Source organism: Carassius auratus, unplaced genomic scaffold (assembly GCF_003368295.1).
Source record: "Carassius auratus strain Wakin unplaced genomic scaffold, ASM336829v1 scaf_tig00016351, whole genome shotgun sequence".
Classification (NCBI taxonomy): domain Eukaryota; kingdom Metazoa; phylum Chordata; class Actinopteri; order Cypriniformes; family Cyprinidae; genus Carassius; species Carassius auratus.
The window spans coordinates 478,966-498,884 of record NW_020524667.1 but is presented as its reverse complement, the minus strand read 5'-3'; the positions used below and the strand labels follow the sequence as shown (position 1 = coordinate 498,884).

Below are 19,919 nucleotides of genomic sequence, written 5' to 3'. Positions count from 1 at the left end.
TTTTTCCTGTAATACAATCTGCAAAACAAGATCTGCTCCAGATGTACGCATGTTTAGATGTTGCTTTCCACAGGCTTCTCTTATCATGTTGTCACTGAATTCCTTCATTCCATTGTCTCATTAAAACATATTCATTGTGATAACACATAACAATGTTAAGACATGTTTCTCTTTTTTAAAAAGAGAAAAGCCAAATCTATTGAAAATTCCTGTTATTATATATATCTATACATGTGTTTGTTTTGCTCTCCACTAAAGTAAGTGATATATACAAAGAAACTCATGTATATATAGCAGTAATGCATTAAATTGAACAAAGGTGACAGTAAAGACATTTATAATGTTACAAAAGATTTTATTTCAAAGACACTGTTCCTTTGAACTTTCTGTTCTTCAAAGAATCCTTTATAAAGTAGCACAGTTTCCACAAAAGTATTAAGCAGCACTGTTTTCATCATTTATAATATTCAAAAAAAAAAATCTTAAGCAGGTGATCAGTATGTTATAATGATTTCTGAAGATCACGCGACACTAAAGACTGGAGTATTGATTCTTAAAATTGAGCTTTGCATCACAGGAATAAATAACATTTAACATATATTCAAATTGAAAATGGTTATTTTGAATTGTAATAATATGTTTACAATATTACAGATTTTACTGTATTTGTGAAGAAATAAATGCAGTCTTGGTAAGCACAAGATTGTATCGAAAGTCGTATTGGTTTGTGAAAGTTGTATTTCACAAACCTTCCTACCTCAAAAACTTTGTTTTTGGACAATTGTTGGACAATTTACATGTCAATCATGTGACTTTTGGTTGCTGACTTGAGAATACTACTGTATGTTTGTGGCCTAACACAGGCATCGGGTTGTGTAGATGGTAACCCTCATTTGTGAAAGATTTTACAGCTAATCAAATGAAGTTTTCCATCTAGACATTATCAGGCAGCAGGCACAGAGAGGAGAAGGCGTATATGAATGCCCACTGGGTTTTATGGCCCTCAGGGGCTATTATGTGGGAAGTCGTGGCTTAGTGGTTAGAGAGAGTTTGACTCCTAACCCTAGGGTTGTGGGTTCGTATCCCGGGCCAGCAATAACACGACTTAGGTGCCCTTGAGCAAGGCATCTTATTCCTGTGGTCAAAGCTGGATTTTCAGCATCATCACTCCAGTCTTCAGTGTCATTTTAAAATGCTGATTTGCTGCTCAAGAAACAAAAAAAGTATTTATTTCTTTAAAAAATTGTTTTTTAGTTTTATGAATCGTGTATATTTTACATCCAGTGTTAAAGTTTGTTGTTATCATCCTAATTGAGATTCTTATTATATATATATATATATATATATATATATATATATATATATATATATATATATATATATATATATATATGTATTATCAATGCATTATATCTCAATGCATTTTTAGTTAGCAATTCTTAAACCTTTGGTCCCAGATCTTAAATATCTGATTGCATCTTATGTTTCACAGGTTAAATTATGAGTAGCTTATGGCCTGGCAAGCTAGTTTCAGGCAGTTTCTTCCTGAGCTTGACTTCACCTCCCTGTCCCCATTGTACTATTGGGTGTATCGCCGAATACTGGTTCAGGCTTTTTACCACTGTAACTAGGTAACCCCTAAGGATGAGATGTCAGCATTACTGTTTTATTCATGTTTTGTAGCTTTGGATTTACCACCAGAACTTTACGCGCACTAGCATTTGTCTGCTGCTGAGGGCAATTTATTTGACATTCAGCTTTGAGAAATGCCTTTTAGTAAAATATTATTAAAATGTTCTTTAATAATTGTGACCTGGAACATGCAATTAATCAAAAAGTCATAAATGGTGTATTTTTACATTTAAGGATGGATTGCGTTTAAACCAACTGTAAACAATTCCAGACTTCAAAAGTTTTTAAGCAAACTCAGATGCACCCAAGTTCAGAAAACTGCTTTCACATCAAACCAAACGATCTGATCTCAAGTCCTTAAGCTCTATTGTCAAATCATCCTCAAAGTAGCTTCCCCAGCACTGTTTGAGATGATTTTATGTGTGAACTGCCGGTTGGTTGTGGTTTATGTTGTACATAGGTATCTGTCAGTAAATGGGAGTTTGAGCCCCGGTGAAGGAGATACAGTTGCAAGAGCCGAGAGCTGTGAAAGCCCCCGTCGGGACACACACACACACACACACACACACATAGCTGGGACACGGACACCTGCTCAATAACGAGGGAAAGGGAGGAAAGGATAGAGCGATGGTGGATAGACTAAATCCTTTTTTCCATCATTACCTCAGTCCGGCCCAGAGATGGCTTCTGTTCAGAACACTCGCTGCCTTCTGCTTGTTTAATTAGTCTCAGAGCTGCTCTCTGTCTCACTCACACACGCTTTAGCTCTCAAACACACTTCGACACTCCTGTAACCTTGCCGTACTCTGTTAAGTCAAAACCCTTCCTGTGTTCCCCACTTTTTTTCAATTTCTCTGTCTCCCTGAAGAAGTCACATTATACAGTCGGATCCAAAAGTCTGAGACCCCGTTTGAAATCAGGGATTTTTTTTTTTTTTTTTTTGTACGAACAAAACGTTGTTTTTTTTTAGATATAAGTATATATAAGTAAATATTGTGTCATTGGTCATGTGACTCTTTGTAGAGATGAACGGATGTTTTTCTCTCCGTTGAAGCTCAAGATGCATGATGATTTTTGGAAAGTCAAAAATGTTTCAAAATAGTTTTTCACTTAAAATAAAATGTTGATGATAATATAATTCGCAATGTATTGATTGTTTTAACAAATGGAAAAAAGTATCTATCTATCTATCTATCTATCTATCTATCTATCTATCTATCTATCTATCTATCTATCTATCTATCTATCTATCTATCTATCTATCTCTCTCTCTCTATCTCTCTATCTCTCTATCTCTATCTATTTATCGGTTTGTTCGTTCATTCATTTGTTCTATCTATCTATCTATCTATCTATCTATCTATCTATCTATCTATCTATCTATCTATCTATCTATCTCTATCTATTTATCGGTTTGTTCGTTCATTCATTTGTTCTATCTATCTATCTATCTATCTATCTATCTATCTATCTATCTATCTATCTATCTATCTATCTATCTATCTATCTATCTATCTATCTCTCTAATCTATCGGTTTGTTCATTCATTCATTTGTTCTATCATTTGTTCTATTGTTCTATCTTATTATCTGTCGTTTGTTCATTCATTTGTTCATTAATTCTGTCATGTTCTGTTGTTCTATCTATCGTTCATTCGTCTGTCATTCATTCTATCATTTGTTCTATCTTTCATTCTATCTTTCGTTCTACCTGTCTGTCTATCTATCATTTGCTATATCATTTGTTCTATTGTTCTATCTATCGTTCGTTCATTCATCTGTCATTCGTTCTATCATTTGTTCTGTCTTTCGTTATATCTATCAATCTGTCTGTCTGTCTGTCTGTCTGTCTGTCTGTCTGTCTGTCTGTCTATCTATCTATCTATCTATCTATCTATCTATCTATCTATCTATCTATCTATCTATCTATCTATCTATCTATCTATCTATCTATCTTTTGCCTATGCATCATTACAGGAAAAACAGTAACTGAAAATAATTAGGTGGCAGAAGTAGCAGTATTGATAATAATAAGCTCTCTCTCTCTGTGTCCCTGTGGTTCTGACCCGTCTGTTCCCGGTGATGAGACGGTTCTGTTCGTTCAGAGCATCGTCTGCCCCGGGCCGTCTGACCGTTGACCCCTCATCACCCGTCCTCCACCTCACTGCACCATCTCTCCAGTTCATCCCTCCATCCGCTGTCATCGCTCTTCATATCCTTTGTTTTCTCGCTGTCAGAAATGAATAATTTTGAAAGTGTTTTGAGCTATTCTGAATATCTGATGTTTTTAGCATATTATTAGTGCCTGCCGCACAGAGCAAGTGCAGAATGTGAATTTAAATGAGTTTAAAATCTGATCTGAGATCCTGTTTACTGTCGAGCTAAAACATTTAGCGCCTGTGTTCGCTCCGGCACTGCGAGGAAAGTTTGGGTAAATTGTTTAATGTGCAGGGCTGGAGGGAAATGATCGCGAGCAGAGCGAAAAGCAAACAGAGAGACCGAGCTGCACTCCTTCAGTGTGTCTGTCTCTCCTCTCTGTTCTCTGCGTCTGAAAGAGACGCGCTGGTGTGATAGAGTTCACGCTGACAGCCTGACACCACTCATCTGTCTCCTGAGAGTCAATCATTCCAGACAGCTACCATTACTCAAACACACACACACACACCAGCCATAACATGCACATGAACACAACAAACAGAAAAGTCACTCTTTAGCATCTCTCACAATCAACAAAAACAACACCTTGCATGTATGTTACACACACACACACACATGTAGAAATGCACATCACATCACACATCTGACACATCTCAGATGTAAATAATGCGATTCACTTCACAGCTCCATGAACACCATTTAATCAAATGAGTATTTTTAGTGGCTCTGTGAATGATTCTGGGTTGATATGCAGGCTGCTTTAACAAAATAAATTACTAGAAATCATTATAATTTATTTTTCCTCTGACTGTATTAACGAAAGTTTCTTTACAATGGCAGAAGTGTCTCCCAAGTATTCTATAATGCAGATCAGACCACAAGAAGATGAATTTGGGCCTTGTTCAACCTTGAATTAGGATTCTGATGGCTTCCCTGCGAATCTTTATCACGTTATCGATTTGATATGTTTTGTTTTTGCTTATGCAGTTAATTTTTGTTGTAGATGTTAAGAAGTACAGTCTCATGATGAAATAATATCAGTTTGGAATCATTTTATTAATATAACGTATTATACAATACAGATGGCTTCAAAGCAGCTTTACAGTAAATATTAGTGTGAGCAAATGTCCTCTGTTTTTAATTACTAAGCATCAGATGATCAGTGGTTTTATGTTCTGTTGTTTTAGTTTTATGCTTATCAAAGAGTCCTCGTAAACAAAGGCGAGCAACTGAATCTCTTCACAAAGGCCTCTTTCACTTTGTTATGGGTGCTATCATAATTTCAAGTGATTTTGCTGTTTATAAACTCATGATCTTGGGTGGCGCAAGAAATGTATGTATTACCTGGGATTTCAACTCAGCAGGAAATGTTTGTTTCTAACATGCACCTGAAGTACAGACAGTACTCAAGAAATATATTTTCAAATATGCAAACAGTACAATCTATATTTAAGGAAATTTGCTACAATCATTTTAAATGTTGCTGTTATATTATCAAGGTAGCATCCCAAAACAAGGAGCTATGCTTTCGTTTATGGAGTTAACAAATACACCTGTAGGGCATGAGAGTAATGAGCAGGGCATAGCTATGTTCTCTTCCTCATTTTCACTGTACATTGTCATTTAGCATAGCTAAAATGCTGTTTTGATCAGCCCACTGTCTTTATATTTAACAATTTATTTTTATTTTTTTATGATAGTGTTAAATCATACCAAATCACCACAGTTTTATTGTAATAAAAACTGTTATTTTGTAGGGCACTGTGGTAAAGGGAGTGAGTTCTCAGCAGATGTCGCTGTTGTCACAGTAATATTGACCAGACGCGCGCGCTCTTTATTGATCTCCACGTTCATTAACTTATTTACTAGTTCTGCCGGTAGATTTCCCGGTAAAGCGACTGTAAACAGAGGTTCTGAGCGGTTGAGACGGCGTCAGTGGGCTCCGCGTCACCGTGAGCTTCGGCAAGCCTCACCTGTCTCGCTCTTCTAAATAATACATGAGCAGCGGCCCACGCCAGCAGGGGGCGTTACGAGCCCACCGTCAACAACTCCCCTAGACACTAACAAACAGTTCTGTGGTATTACCATGGTATTCTGCAAGTAGATTGAGACTAGCATGTATTTGCAAATAGTGCTTGTTTTTGTTGGCATGTAGGCTACCATGATAATGCCATGTTTGTTTGTGGCATGATGGCATTACCAATGCAATTCTTTGAGAAACTTGGTAAAAAAAAAAAAAAACATGGTAGGCCTACCATGTTGATAATAATTAGGCTAGTATATCCAAAGTACGTGTCCAAACCCAATCGTATTTGGGTTAAGGGTAGATGATAGGCTATACAGTAAAAAAGTAAAAAAATTAATAAAAATAAAAAAATTGGGTATGCGCACATCACTATAGCATAATTTTTTCTCACACCGTACAAAAATAATTACTATTTTTGCATTATTGTAAGGCGTAGGTTTAGGGTTGAGGTGTAGACATTAATAAAACAATCTAATAAGTAGAAAATTTAATTTATTGTTAGCTTCCGGCTTTTGCTCTATCCCTTCTAGCCACAACTCAGTTGTTTTGTTGAATGTTGCTCACACTCACATTATTATAGTTTTTGTGAATCTATCATGCAAGAAAAGGGTAAATGAACATAGTATTCATAAAATACTACAGTACTGTGTAATACCATTACTCTACATTTTAGCAGCCATAGGCCTCTGTAACATCTCTGTGTTTTTACAGTCAGTAAAATCTGAAATACAAGTGAGTTCAATATTCATAACTCACCATTTCATTTGTTAAGAATAAGCGTTCGTATATTTTACTGATTGAAATAACAAGACAAGCTTAATTCTTCGCTTCCTGCCTCCAGGTGCAGACAAACACCTGAACATCCCGTGCATCTCCATACAATACCTTCATTTTAACTAAACGCCTCTCATCACATCACATAACTATTTTACCAGTCTTTTTGTTGTTAGTTATAAATCCAGTGCAGTCAATTCTGTACTTGTTTGTCTTTTCAGTAGAGCCGTGTTCATTAGCGGTGGAGTCAATAGCAGCACTTAACACATCTGGACTCAGATTAAAGGGTTAGTTTAGCATTCAAACTCTAATGCGAGGGTCAGGACTCACTGGCTGTCTGGATTACAAGGGTTAACAGGCGACTTAACCGAATCTACTTAACCAGATGACACAGAGGATTTATTTCCGCCTGATTATTCTAATATGCTTTAGATGATGACTGGTGTGAAGACTCTCGCGCTCATGCACGCGCCGCACAGGAAGGCCTATAAACCTCCCTATTAGCTGCTTCAGTTAAAATGGCATTTGTGCAGTATTTTATCAGGCAGTTGACAAGTGAATTAGAGTTGGCTGTTAGCGCCGTTGAGCTTTATGACAATAGCCTTAGGGTCTCGCTAAAGATCGCTGCACCGCCCTGCTCAGCCCGCGCCGCTAACCGCTGACGCTCAAACCGAAGTGACATGCTGTCATAACAATAGTTTACAAAAACGTTAAGTTCTGCGTTTCGGGCAGAAAAAGCCAGGGAGTTTTAACTTCTGCATCTGCCTCTTTTTTTTCCTTCCCTCTCGTGACATCCCGTTTGCGCTCTGACAGTTTCGGGTGTTTTTATGTGTGCTAATGCTCACAATCTGCCTCCATACATAAAATGATAATACAGCGATCGTCATTTGTAAACAGTGCATGTGTTTGTTTGGCCACATTTTGGTTCGGGTAGCTCTCACAGAACTGTCTCCCTCTATGAATTGTTGTAAAGGAAGATATAGTGAAATATTGAACAATCAAGCAGCACCAAAAATGTAGGCTACGCGCCTGAAAAAAAGTTTTGTATCTCTCACCAACACACAAAATACATCAAAGAATTGCTCTTTCTTTTTGGTATTCTCTCAATGTCTCTGAAGGCACTGAGGTCGCGCTGAGGTCTGTAACCCCTCACACACACACAGGCTTACACAGTCCAAATGAATTCACACCGTCATACACAAAGACAGACAGATGTATTGTATATTGTGAGTGTGTGTGTGTGTGTGTGTGTACCTGGCTGCTCTGTGAAGTCTTTAATGGGATTTTGCCTCAGGCTGTTTTATTAAGATGTTGCTTTCTGCTGCCTGTGCAGCTGACACCATTCCCCCCCACCGCAAAGACACACACACACACACACACAATCCCCTCAGACCCCACCTCCAAATGTACACACACACTCACTCATCCCTCTGAAATTTCTACAACACTTCAGTCCTCTGTCTTATTCTGTGGCCTGCATGTGTGTTCATGTGTGTGTGTGTGTGTGTGTGTGTGTGTGTGTGTGTGTGAGTGAGTCAGGGGTCGTTATTTCAGTGTGTATCTGTTTCAGACAGAATCAGTTTAACTATAACTAGGTTAATGTGTTTGATGGATGAGAATGAGTCTGTATTGATACTATACAAAAAAAAAGAAATTGGCCTAAATTTCAGATTGATGTATTTGAGTCCTCAGAAGTTGAGCTAAATCTCACTAAACCTGCGTTGGTGAAAAAGATAAATAAAATAAATGTAACTTTTACATTTATTCATCTGTCAGATGTTTTTTTATCCAAAGCGACTTTCGAGGTGCATATTATGATGCATTCACTGGAAGTATATATAAAATGGAAAACTTCTTTCATTTAGGTTTTAGATTAGTGTATAGTATTATTGAAGTCTATGATATTTCCTCATTTAGAGGTTTAAATTAAGTAACTGCAAATGCATTTAAAAAAGGCTTTATTTTACAGTTTTAGGGTTTAAGTGCAGCTGTAGTGTGTGTGTGTGTGTGTGTGTGTGTGTGTATGAGAGAGAGTTTCAATACAAATTTGTGCTTTTTTCTTCAAGTCAAGCTAAACCTGACGCTAAATTTGTTTTGTAGGATTTCCTTAAAAACTATTTTGACTCAGAAAATTGCAAATTTTCACAAATAATTACAAAGAAACAACGATACCTTGAATTAAACAACAAATTTAATAGTAGAAAGACTAAAAAGTAAAATAGTATTTTCTTTTACAATAAACTCCAGTAATCTTTGTTTTATTTAAAACTTTGGAACATTTCTAGCTTGAGCTTGCCTTGGGAATCTTTAATTGGAAAAAGATTAATAAAACATTATAAATGAATTTTGCAGGTAGGGTAAGGTTTAGATAGCTAAGTAAATGTACATTATGTGTGTGTGTCCTCAGATTGAGTGGACTTCAAATAAAGAAAAAAGAAAGCAGCATATTATACATGTGAGCATGTGTGTGCATGGCTGCAGTGTCAGGTTGATTGTGCTGTCAGGGTTCGAGATGCTCAATGAGCTTCCTGTTTGTCTCGCTCTGGGCACCATGTTCATCTGCAGACACTGACTGAGTGCCCTGTCTCTCTCTCTCTCTGTCTCTTTCTCTTCTCTGCTGTATCCCTGAGGCCTATACATTGTGCAGAGCATCCTGCATTCAGCAGCTTAAAGACACCGGGAGAGACAGCAAGACTGGAGAGGAAGGGACACAGCAAAGAGTGACAGGAAGATGGGGGAAGAAAAGAAAAGTGTTCATAACAGGAAAAAGGGTTCAGTTAAGCTCTTTCTCTAACACACACACACACAGAGCGAGTTTGCTGGACACTGATGCTTTGTGACATCACAGCACTTTGTCTGATATTTTAAATATGAGGTTGAGACCCCTGTCGGGGGGCGGAGCTTCAGAACAAACGCACACACATATAAATAAAAGAGAGACTACAGTGCAATAGTAACCGCCCATTTTTTTAGTGGCTTTGGCATTGGAAGTATTTTTCACATTAATTTTCTCCGCAGATATTAATCAAAGTAATAAACCAGATCCACAAGCTCAGAAACTAACATTACAAACCTTGATGCAAAAAGTTGTTTGAAAAAGTTATTTGAAAATCACGGGGAAAACATATTTAAAGATGCAATGCAATACTCATAAGCACAGTGAATGAAGTAATTGAGTTGCAAATGGCAGTAAAAAACATTTAGTTATTGACAATTATAAAAAATAAATATTTTATATCATTATACATAATTACATTCATTATCTATACATTTTTATATATTTATACATGTCTATACAAATATAAACTATATATAATAATTTCAAAAATGTTTTTTTTTTTAGAAATACAGTCAATATCTCTCTCTTATTATTATTCTTGTGAATAAAATATAAGTTATAATATATGTTAACACTGATTTTATTTTTAGGGCCAACTGCTCCCTTGAGGTAACTGGCTAAATAAACAAATTGAACTAAATAGTTTTCTAAATGAATACTGTATATAAAATAATTAAAGTGCATAATATTTCTTTTTATCCCGGAAAAGTTGTCTTTTTCTCTGGTTTATTTGATTTATTTATCTATTTTTAATGTTTTTGATGATTTCTCTGCTTCTCTGCTTCTCCCACCACCAAAGCCTCTTTCACACTGCCATTCCGGCAAACACACGGGTAAAGTGTGCCGGCAATTGTTCCCGGGTCGTATGCATGCTTTGACACACAACCCGTGAAGATCCCGTAACGACACGTGACATCAGGGCGTGTAGTGTACAAGTCGAAAACATTAGGCACGTTATACTTTCACTGAAGCAAGCAAACGATCTCGGTGTCAGCGCGGAAAGTGAGGAACTAACTGATCTCTGCTTCTTTACAGTTTGCACATATTTTTTCGTCGCGAACATTGATCTTCCTTCAAAACAGCCGGTAAAAGAGTCGAGCGATAACGCGCGTCATCACATCGACACGCCATTAGATCTGGCTTTTGTTCACACAGCGCTCGCCCTGGCAATGTTACTATGTCCCCGACCAGGGTTCAATGCGGGAGTCAATCCCGGGACGTGGTTGCTTTCACACAGAAGGCGACCCGGCAATGTTTCGGCAATATGCCGGGTCCGACGTGCAGTGTGAAAGGGGCTCAAGGGACAGTTTGTGCAGTGTGAAAATAGAAAATACCATAGCTTAGGGTAAAAACAGTAGAAGCCAACAGAAAAGAAAAGTAAACAGTAACAGTAACACTGCTGCAGTAATTCGCCTGGGAAATTTTGATTGACAGGTTGAGGGGCAGTACTTGGACTGACTGACAGTCATTAAATGTCATTAAGAGCAATTAGCAATTAATACAGAAGTTGCCAATCCACGATAGAGCTGTATTGATGAGCATATGGCAGCACACATACACACACACACACAGTGTGACTGGTGGAGACTCGTCAGAGGAAGAAACATCAGTCCGTATCGATTGTGCTTTAATTTCTGCAGTCAGCCTTAGGCCCCAATCACACGCCAAGTTTACAACCAAAGAAACGAAAACACGTTACATTTCCACAGGAGCTTAGCAGAAACACACTCATGTGAAGTGGCAGACTTGTTTTACTGTTATTCAGTCCATTAGTTTCTTTTTGTTTTGTTTTAACGGTGGAAGTAACTGACAAAAACCTACTTTTTAGAATTTCTTGATGAATAGAAAGTTCAAAAGCATTTATTTCAAATAAATCTTTTAGAAATACATTTTAAATATTAATAATAATAAAAACATACACACCAAACATATTATTAAATTTTTTATTTATTACTAATATTGCAATTAGTATGTCACCGTTCACCTTTAAAGTGAGTGTTTTTTAACATGATTTGTTTATTGCTACTGTATACATATATTTTATTCAGCCAGGACACAGTAAATTGATCGAAATGCTACAGATATTGCAGAAAGAGTAGTAGTAGTAATATGCTCTCTCACTTCATCTCTTTTTCTGTGTCTTTGTCTTCCTCTTTGCTAGTTTCTGTCAGGATGGTGTGAGCGAAACGGAGGAATGGGAGGAAGAGATGATTACAGAAGCGTAACTTTGGAGCCAAAGGACAGCGAGAGACATTTCTGAAGCATTGAAGGAGATACACGCACGAGAGCGGGAGAGGAAGAGGAAGCGAAGGGTCGATTTATCTTATATTGACAGGAGCGGCTTCAAACGATGACCTTGAGGACTAATGAGAGTAAATGAGTGAAATATTTTTTACTTTTAAAAAGTGAAACTATAATCAAATGGAAGGACTAATGAGCTTCAGCGATGATGAAAGCGTGCGAGAGAGAGCGCGAGGGATACGGGCTGAGAAAGAGAGAGAGAGAGAGAGAGGTAGTCATCTGGCAGAGCCTGCAGTGTCAGGCCCTCACTCCTGGCATCTCATTAGCTGACCTGACGACTGCCTGATTAGAATACGTTTGATGAAAATTTAAAGGATTTTTTTCACCCCTCAACATTCAACAATTTTTGGTGTGATTTAATAAATATTGCAGAACTTTTTTGTAGAGACATAGAAACTGGGAGGTAATTAATTAAGATTAAAGCAGTATAGACCGAATTGATTTACTGTCATTATTCACCCCGAAATTTACAAATATATTCAAAACTCAGAAAAATAAATGGACAAATATTCAGACGCACACATCCAGAAATTTCTTGTGCGTAAACTCGCATGCCAGATGTTATTTCACTCAACATAAACTGAATTTGTACCCTTCAAAAATTAATTGAACATCTTATTTGAAGCTGTCAAGTTTGTTCTAGATGCTTCATTCTTTGGTGTTTTTATGCCGGATTGCAAAACAGCTTTCTGCGCATTAGTGCCATCAAATGGCATAATCTTTTTTTTTTTTTTTGTGGCATGGGTTGATGTAATCCTTACTTGGGTGGATTTTTGATATTTGTTTGGTGATTTTCAAGAGCAAATATGTTGCTTGTTTTTAATGCTCTTTTAATTTAATTAAAACACTAATGTGTCTTTGTAAAAATGTTTTTGAATCAACATAGAATTCAAATCTAATAGAATTCACCGTAAACTTTTTTTTTTCCTTTTTCAGATACTTCAAGCTCACATAACCATGTGGACCACCATGACCAGTCTGTTATTGCGGTAATAATTTTATAATATTTAATTTCTTCTGTAATTTTTAATATTTATTCACCTTTAAGCAGCATACACACACACACACAAACTATATATATATATATATATATATATATATATATATATATATATATATATATATATATATATGTGATTCTATAAATTGTTCAAAAGTGATAGGTGACAGTAAAGACATTTGTAATGTAACAAAAAAATTATAATTAAAACAAAGTGTTCTTTATAACATTACATTTTTCAAAGAATCATACAAATATATCATGGTTTACACAAAAATGTTAAGCAGCACAACAGTTTTCAAAACCGATATTATTAATCAGAAAGGTTTTTGATTTTCTAAGCAACTCTTAGAAAATCTTACCAACTCCAACATATAGAATAATGCATTAATATGATAGTTTTAAGATACTTTTCATTCAGTTTGATCAGGTATAAGCCGCTGTTTAAGATTAGCTTCGAAAACTAAAGGCTGGCAAATTTTTATTTTTTTTTTAAATACTTTAATTGTATGCAGTGACACTGACTCAACCAATGGGGTGAGTCTGGGGGCGGAGCTTTCTGTTTGCTGATGCTAGCGGTTCAGAAATGACACTCTTCACCTTTAAATCCATTCTTGATCACAAACACTCCCAGTTTTCCCACATCAGCATTCCTCGATCTGTTTCTAGTTCATCTAAATGATTTGTTTAAGCGGCTGCTCTTCGAGAGCGCAGTAAGCACTCGTTCTCTAGTCCAATTCATTTGTGCAGAGTCAATTCCCTGTGGAAAATCTAGGAGGAGCTGTTTGTTGGGCTGGAGGAACTGCCCTGTGGCGGCTCTTTGAGAGGTTAAGCTGGAGATTGTCATTGCCCAAGGTGAACTGGCTTTCAGTGGTAACTGAGTGGAAACTAGAAAGACGAGTTCAGGTCAGTTATAAATTATAACAGCTCCATGTGGCGCCACTTACATGCACACACAAACACACACACACTCAAACAATTAATAATAGAAAATATTCTCTCTAACTGTTTGGCTTTAATTAATGAGCCCTAACCTTTGGAGAAAGGGAAATTATTCATATATCCAGTTGAAAATATGAATATGCAAAAGCCACCTCTGGAGGACAGCACACGATGACAAACCAATGTCTATATTTTAATATTTTAGTTTGTTTTATTCATCCCCCCGTAGACATGCATGAAATCAGCCGATACTGAAAACAGCCACAGGTGGTGACGGCTAATGTGCAATTTCCCCGCCAAACCGAACGATCCGTCGCTTATGTGCTTTTCCCCTCACATCTATAAGTCGTAATTAAATCAAGTTTGCATAAAAAATAGTTTCCCTGCGTGAGACGAGGTTGAAGCTAAAACGTGACCCTTTTTCTGGCCTGAGAGGACGTATGCAGTTACGAACAAACTATTTGACACGATACATCCAGCAGCGTACGTTTACAACCTCAGACACATGTTTCTACAAACACGTACTCGCTGTTTACTAATTCATTTGCAGGAAGAAAATTTCTTTCTTTACTCTCTGGCTTCAGTGCTAAATACCCGGCCTTGAGAAATCAGACCATCAGCCTGCAAGCAACAGCAGCTGCAACTAAATTAGTATGCCATTAGCATGTTTTATTTCTTTAGGTGAGGAATTACATTTGAATATTAATTTGACTGCATGTTTAAAGGCAGTGCTTACCGGATCTCCATAAATTAGCTTTAATATGTGGATTAGCCCTTTAGCATCATACGCCAGTGAAAGGCAAGAGACAAGACTAGTGTCTGAAGTGAGTGTGTTTCTCTATCTGGGATCGCCACGAGCGGGACGTCAGGATCATGACCCATCAGGCCCTTCTCCCTAAAGCTGTGTATGATCGTATAATAAACGGCAGTCTGTGTAACGGCTCTGTCACTGATAGCAATAATGCCTGGAATACTGTCACAGCTTCAACATTTCAAAGTACTTCAAGTATGCAAGATTGTTTTTGCATGCTGTTTTGCCAAAACCTCTCTAAACATGCACAAATAAAGTGCTAAATATAATATGGTAATAAAATATTTTAACCTATGATTTAAGTACATTTTTATTTAAAAAAAAATATTCAGTGTTTATTTAGTATCTAATTACTGTTTTAGTATATTACAATTTTGAATCAATTGTTTATTTTTATATTTGCTTTATTTTAATTTTAATTAATGTTTTGGTAGTTTTGTTGTGTATTTTTCTCTAGGACATCAATGTCAATTCTAGGACATCAAGTTGCCTTTGCAAGTAGCTGAAAAATGTTTATTGCATTTTTTATGTTTTTAGTTTTAGTCAACTATAATAGCCCTGGTTTATTTATCTGACATTCTACAAATTTATTCAGAGCTGATTTGAACTGGCAAAACCATCATGTTTGAAATATTATTTTTCTGTTGAACACAAAAGAAGGTATTTTCAAAGTCATTGGGCTCTAAACATCATGGAAACAATTTTCTAAATATCTTCTTTTGTGCTCCACAGTGGAAAGTCAGTAATACAGGTTTGGAAAAACATGAGATGTTTCTATAAATGATGACATAATTTTTATTTATGGGTCAACTATCCCTTTGAGTAATTAAATTGATTGACAGCACTACTAAAAATAAAATGAATGTAAACCAATAAAATAAGAACAGATTAACATAACAGAATAATATAATGAACTGAATATTTACAAAGACATAAAAAACACTATATTATTTTGTTGTGCAAACAGCTCTTGCATAAGATGAACAAAGTGGTTGGTTTCCGAGGGCATGCCACTCAAAAATTCATTTGGTCTCAACAGGACAACTGCCCTCCCTCAGTAACACTTGCATTTGATGCTTTTGCCATTTTGAAAGTTTTTAATGACATTTGAATGTGTACTGATGCTGGTAAAACAATGGCTTTAGTGCATATATATATATCTCAGCTCATGTTTTATTTTGTTGATCATGGTCTCTTGTTGTCTCAGTTAGAGGCACTGTACTCGACTGGTTTTGGTTTTCCAATAGAAGATTCTCACTAAATATAGGGAAGCATTCTTCTATTGTAGCGCGTTGTACATGTGGTGTCCCTCAGGGTTCAACCTTTGCACCGTTACTGTTTTCACTGTACATGTTACCCATTGCTTCTATATTTAGGAGATTTGGTGTGTCGTATCATTGCTGATGATACTCAACTTTACATACCATTTGTGCGGAACGACTAATCTGCCATATATCAATTAATAGCCTGTCTCCAAGAATTGAAAACATGGCTACCAATAATTTTCTGCATCTGAATGATGACAACATACATATTTTTCTGTTTGGGCCTTCTGAGAAAACTGATCTGAGTGCTGTTGACTTGGGTTCTCTCACATCATATTGCTCACTTGATGTCAAGGATCTGGGTTTTATTCTGGATAGTGGCCTAAAGCTGAACAAACAGATCAACTCTGTTGTCAGCTCCAGTTTTTATAACCTTCGGAGACTAGCTAAAGTTAAGCCCTTCTTAAGTAGGAAGAGTTTTGAGATTGTAATCCATGCTTTTATTTGATCATGGCTTGATTATTGTAAGTCGCTGTATCATGGGCTGCCTGTCTCATCTATTCATAAAGTGATGTGTGGTTCTGCATTAAACCCATCCAAGTGCACACACATAGTGGTGTTCACTCCCCAAACCCAAAAATACCTGCCGTACCTAGAGGCTCAATCTCCCAACCTTTGGATTTTAGGTCTAACTCTCTAACCATTAGGCCACAACTGCCCCACTATAAACTTCAGTTGTTCCAAAAGTCTTTTAAAAAACTATTTGTACACCTGTGCTATCATCTTGTGATTGTCTATTTTAATTTGGGTGATGACAATATGCAATTTTGTACAGCACTTTGGTCAACCAAGATTTTTTTTAAGAAATTAAACTTCAACTTGAAAAGTGAACAAGTTTTTTTTCTGTCTCTTATTTTGAAAAATTTGTCATGTAATTTTTTTTTCTCCAAGGACATGCACACATCTGTAAAAGAGTGCATCATTTGGAAAGCATTACATGTTTTAAGCATTATGTTTGTATTCTGATAAACGTCTTAAAGAGATCAGACAACATATTCATAAGCATTGCATCTGCTGGATGTTGTTCAAACATTTGACAGGTAACGTTTTAACAATGTTTTGAATATTATCAAATGCTTAAAAAGTACATCTTCCAGATACGCAATATACTAAACTAAAATAGAAATTTAAAAACAAACTAAAATCACAAAAGCACAACAAATTTAGTGAAACAAACTTGTAAAAATGTAATGTGAAAATATACAAATAAAAGCTAGTAAATAACTTGATAGTATTTGATAGTATATTATAATGTAGTCATTCAGTGTGATGTCTAATGCATCTAATTTTGTTCTCTTTGATGAGAAAGTGCTTCCACTAGCAATAGTAAATAGTAATCATGGCAAATGGTTTTGATATGAAATATAAAGGCTGTTGTGCATTTAAAAAGGTGTTTGACATGTTGCAACCCTATCTTACTGTTTTAATAGGAAATACGTCAATACAATAAAGCTCCCAGTCTTTACGTAATCACAGCACCCATTAGCATGCTGGAAACCACAACCTGAGGGGATCACTGTGGTCAAGGGATGAGACAACAAGTGGTAATAGCTTGAAAGGAAGGGATAATTGGTTATAAAGAAAACAAAGCAAAAGAAAGAGGGAGATGAAGAGTGGCAGACAGCAGTAGAGGGAGAGCTGAACTAAGGGATAGGAGATATGTCTGGATGAGTGTGTTAGAACCGAGGCCTCGGGCCATTCTGAGAGCGAGAACCGTAACCTGCCTAAGGGAAGAGGGACTAGCCTCTGCTAACACAGGTGAGCACATGCAGTTTTAATACAGCTGCGGTAAACATCATTATAAGCCCTCAGCACAGGCTTCAGAAGTATTTACACCACACTAAATATCTCCATCTTTCATGAGGTCTTATCAGCAGCTCATTTAGGTATTTAGAAATACTACACTCATTTAGGAATACTACAATGTAAAAAAAAAAAAAAAGTTATCAAATTGTCCAAAAAACAAATGATTGAGGTATGTTTAACAGGGTAAAAAAAAAGCTGTTTTAGTCTTTCTGCTTCAAAATGTAATGTTTAATTTAGTGTGTTACTTGCTGTTTCTTTTGTAATTATTTGTGAAATATACTATCAGTTTCTGAGTGAATATTGTTTCTAAGTAAATCATAGTTGCGATGTATTTATAGAGCAATATGCATTCATTATGTATTTTTTTTACTTATTGTAGTCTCAGGTTGTAGTTAACAGCATGCAAATGTGTGAAATTATGTAAAGAGTTAATCATGTACAGATAAAGCACATAGAATGATAAAAAAAATTAAACAACACCAAGATTGTGGGTTCGATTGTCTGGAAATCTGGTGGTGGTCTCAGGTTGTTTTTTCCAACATGCAAATATGTAAAATTATGTAAAGACTAACTGTTAAAGCACTTCTGTGCAAGGTTTTCTTTTCTCTGTCAATGAATATCCTGTTAAAAACAAAAAGCAACACCAAGATTGTGGGTTCGATTCCCAGGGTATGAACAAGTTGCTTCTGCTTCAAATGCATAAATGCAAAGGTGAATGCAAATGCATGAATGTATATACATTTAAGTTGCTAATTTCAACACATTATTGAGTATATAGTGCCATCCGTCTAATTTTAGTATTATTTAGATTCTGTTACACATATTCATATTTTGAATTTTCTTATATTTTTAAATGGTCAATTTTTATTTCAAATTTAGTTTTAGTTATTTTGTATTTTTTGTTTATTAATTGAAGTAACTTTAGTTGAAACTTATTTATAATCTTAAAGTGTTTTTAAAAATGTGTTTTATTTCAGCTTTATTTCAATTATCCAAAAAGTTTTTTTTTTATGTTTTAATTTTAGTTAACAACACTGCTCTACAATTGCTTTCCACTGAATTTTATTGCAGTGCAAGGAAAAAAATATTACAGAGATCTCATTAAATTCCCACTATGTAAATTGTTGACATGGTCATGTGACTGATAAAGGCATGTTTCTCCACAGGATGAGCTCTGTGTCTGGGGTTTGTGCTGTGGTTAAGCTGGTAAACCCATGAGGTGAGCAGATCCTGACCCCTGACATGCATGAGAGACGCGTGTATCTCCCGCTTCGACTGTGAGATTTACAAGAGTGTTGTTTGAGAAACGCACTGGATTGTGATCTGAAACAGGTAGTCTTTACGAGATAAACACAGGATTTCCTCAAACCTGACAGTGCTGATGTTAAACATCTTTTTGAAGAAAACTCAGCTCTCGTGTAAAGGCCAAGGAAATTCTCTAATTCCAATTCAGATACATTTTGATATTCTTCAGACAGACCCTTTCCCGACACGATGATTTTGTTTGATTTAAAGATAAACTGTTGCACAAAACATGTATTGTACATGTGGAAAAAAATATTTCTACAGTAAATTCATTCACTAAAGACATGCACTCATTATTTAGGAATTAGTAGGGCTTGTTAAGACTTGCATCTATTGCTCCAATGTTTTCAACCCCCTGAGAAGTATTGCTTAGAAACTATTTCATTGCTTATACATTTCACAATCAGAAATCTTTAAGTAGAAAAACAGAAATGGTATTTTCCTGTAAAATGTACTTCAATAATATTTGCTTTATTTACAACTTAAATCATTTTAATTCTAAAGTGTTGGCACATGCATTAATATTTAACAGACACCTGATATTATGCACTAAGACATGTTCATGTGCTCCACAGAAAAAAGAAATGCATACAGGTTTAGATGAGTAAATTATGACACAATGCTCATTTTAGGGGTGAACTGTCTCTTTAAGGGACTTGGCAACCATTCAAAACACCGCTCAGTTTTATAGGGACAAGCACAACTCACTTTTCTTTTCCTCAAAACATTTTAAAAGTATAATGCTAGCATGTGTTTTTATGCACTATATGAAGCATGTGATATTAGACATTCAGATGCTGCGATTTATGGAGTAAAGGTCTGAACCCTCCCTCGACAGACACTCGCTCTGCATATGTCATTATCATAATAAGCATGCACGCATAATTTACAGTTTCTTTAACTTTAATTAACACAACCACACATAATAATATGAATAATAAATAGCTGCTTTGAATTTAATTTCCTATTTTTTCCCTGCTTTGACCACTTTTTTTGATCCCG

The 19,919-nt window shown here is 36.0% G+C and overlaps 1 long non-coding RNA gene across 1 annotated transcript; it reads left to right on the top strand.

Moving 5' to 3' along the window:
- Positions 1–8,930: 8,930 nt before the first annotated feature.
- LOC113075084 (uncharacterized) lies at positions 8,931–19,261 on the top strand. The gene is made up of 4 exons (XR_003280888.1): positions 8,931–9,364; positions 11,589–11,799; positions 12,665–12,717; positions 18,779–19,261. It is a non-coding gene; the product is annotated as an uncharacterized LOC113075084 (long non-coding RNA).
- The last annotated feature ends 658 nt before the right edge of the window (positions 19,262–19,919 follow it).